General features: G+C 38.6%; 1 protein-coding gene across 2 annotated transcripts in view; it reads right to left on the bottom strand.

Annotated features, from left to right (window-relative positions):
- LOC133540636 (GTP cyclohydrolase 1-like) overlaps positions 1-3281 on the bottom strand; it is a 65694-nt gene that overhangs the window by 59853 nt on the left and 2560 nt on the right. The window lies entirely within an intron of this gene.

The raw sequence follows: 3281 nt of genomic DNA, 5'->3' as shown, positions 1-3281 counted from the left end.
TATCTGTTGATATGATTTTAAAAGGGAGCTGCCCTTTTTTGGGGAATTCTGTCTATGGTTCACAATCATTATGAAAGACAAGAACACAACTTTTTGGGTTTTTTTTGGGGGGGGGGGGGGGGTTCCTTTAAGATGCGGCTAATGGAAGTCCTCTATGTGGCCCCCAAAGCCCTCTAAAACAGTGGTTCTTAACCTTGGTTCGATCGAACCCTAGGGGTTCGGTGAGTCGGGCTCCGATGGAAGTGAAGACACACCTGACTCCTCGTGTAAATAAAAACTTCTCCCTAATCGGCTTATTACGGATACGGCAACAGCAGAAGTCACACTGATTTCCATGTGTGTAATTTGTTTTGAGTTCATGCACTGTGTTGGTTTTGTTCTTTGAACAAGGTGATGTTCATGCACTTTGTGCAGCAGTAAAAAAAACAATGGTAACACTTTAGTATGGGGATCATTCACCATTAATAAGTTGCGTATTAACATGCAAATTAGTAACATATTGGCACTTGAATGTGAGTGTGAATGTTGTCTGTCTATCTGTGTTGGCCCTGCGATGAGATGGCGACTTGTCCAGGGTGTACCCCGCCTTCCGCCCGATTGAAGCTGAGATAGGCGCCAGCGCCCCCCGCGACCTCAAAAGGGAATAAGCGGTAGCAAATGGATGGATGGATAGTCATTATTAGTAAGTACTTATTAATACCTTATTCGGCATGGACTTATTATAACCCTAACAGCTAACCCTGGCCGTAACCCTAACCAAATAACTCTAAATTAAGTCTTTGTTACTTGGAATATGTTCTCCTAGTGTCCAAAAAACTCCAACTTAAGTCTTTGTTACTTAGAATATGGTCCCCATAATAAAATGTTGCCAAAAACATATAACTTTGGCTTGAATTTGAAAAAAAACTAAATTTTATTTTTCACTAAAGAAGGGTTTGGTGAATGCGCATATGAAACTGGTGGGGTTCGGTACCTCCAACAAGGTTAAGAACCACTGCTCTAAAACAACTTTAAAACCCTCTGTTTTATATAAATCAATCAATCAATTTATATAGCCCTAAATCACAAATGTCTCAAAGGACTGTACAAACCACTACGACTACGACATCCACGGAAGAACCCACATTAGGGCAAGGAAAACTCACACCCAGTGGGCAAGGAGAACTCACACCCAGTGGAACACCAGTGACAATGATGACTATGAGAACCTTGGAGAGGACCCCACCCCCCCACCCCCCCACCCACCCCAGGGGACCAAAAGCAATGGATGTCGAGCGGGTCTAACACGATACTGTGAAAGTTCAATCCATAGTGGCTCCAACACAGCCGCGAGAGTCCAGTTCAAAGCGGATCCAAGACAGCAGCGTCCACAGGAAACCATCCCAAGCGGATATATGCCGCTAATATATGTAATTTACTAACATACAGATTCATAACAATATCTAATATGTACAATTTTGAACGTATTTTGGTCATGTTAAGCATTACCGGAACTTATTTCCTGGGCGCATTGATTTCACTGCCCATAGCAACTTCCTATTTCCGTCAACAAAACTTTGTTCTACTTTTGGCAAACAATGAATGTGTGTCCTAATCATGGCAGAGTTCATACTAGGCAGCGAAGACAAATATTTTTGGACAAATGAGGAGTCACAACCTTATCTTTTTAAAGCTGAATATACGGAGGTTGAACTGCTGGTTGGAGAAGCTGAGCGAGCATAAATGTACCAGCAGATGGAAGCCAAAGAGTCAGCGCCTGTGTAAATGTGGAGCTTGCTGAACTATTCCACTAGAAATGGACTGCTTCTGTTGCAATAACAATGTTATTAACGATGGAAATTATCCTTGTATCTGACGAGGGGTACACCCAAAATCAACTGGAAAAAACGTCCTTGGACAGCTTGACCAAACGGACAACTGTCCACTGAGTAAGTCACTGTAATATTGATCATGACACATGCAGCACATCATGCTTGTTAGTACAACTACATATACTGTCTGGCTAGCTGTGTCCAAACAAAACATGGAACGGGAGCTAATACTTTACAGATACAGTGATATGATTGTTCATGTTTTTTAGATAGTATAGATTGGTGTCCTGTTGCATTACAAACTCAAAATTGATTCAGCTGCTACGGGGAAGCTGGCTTACGGCTAATGCCGTAGCAAGGTGATGTGTTATTACGCTAGAAAAACAGTTCCTCTGTGTTGCCTCTTACAATAACCATGTCTCTAAAGTTTGTCACTATACAAGATGCGGAACGTTAATAAAGTATAGGTGTTTTTTGTGGACACATTTTTAGATAGATAGATAGTCAGTCTACCCCAGGGTAGCTGTGGCTACAGATGTAGCTTACCACCACCAGGTGTGAATGAATGATGGGTTCCCACTTCTCTGTGAGCGCTTTGAGTATCTAACAATAGATAAGCGCGATATGAATCTAATCCATTACTATTATCATCATTATTATTATGTCCGTCATCCTTTCAGATATAGACATTTTATTCTAACATTTGGTCAATCGGAAGACTTATTTAACACACACACATACATACATGTACATACATACATGTACATAAATACCCGTATAGATGTGTATATTTTTTTTGCATTCTATTTTGTAATTGTAATAATCGGCATGTTCTAGGTGGCTCGTGGGAGCAATCCGTTCTTCCTCTAAATCAGTCTAAAATACTCTAAATCATTCTAAAAATATATCCACAAAAAATGCCAACGATACTTCATTCACATTCCGCATCCTGTATAGTAAAAACTGTAGCGACATTGCTATTGTAAGAGGCAACACAGAGGAACTGTGTATATGTACGTGTAATATATATAGATAGAATGATAGATAGATAGATTTAAAATGTGTGTGTGTGTGTGTGTCTCTCTCTCTCATAAGAATTGTGAATGAAAGGCAACATTTAAAAAAATAAAGTTTCCGTGAGAGAAAGCATTTTCACGCTGCAATAAATTCATTATACATTTACTCAATTTTTTTTGAAGAAGAAGACATCTATATTCTGTACCAACACATAAAAATGCTGTTTTTTTTGTGAGCTGACTGACATAAGTCCGGCAAAGTCATTTGCATAAACTTGACATAAAATAAAAATATTTTTAATAAGTACTATTTTAAGCAAGGCAGGTTTATTTATAGAGAATTATTCATACAAAGTGCTATACGTAAAATGACAAGGTAAAAATACTAATAAAAATATAATTTAAATTAAAATAATAAAATATAATCTTCATACAAACAATCAATTCAAATTAA

Source organism: Nerophis ophidion, linkage group LG22, assembly GCF_033978795.1.
Source record: "Nerophis ophidion isolate RoL-2023_Sa linkage group LG22, RoL_Noph_v1.0, whole genome shotgun sequence".
NCBI lineage: Eukaryota > Metazoa > Chordata > Actinopteri > Syngnathiformes > Syngnathidae > Nerophis > Nerophis ophidion.
Note: the sequence above shows the minus strand (reverse complement) of the source record. Positions and strands in the feature narration are given on the sequence as shown.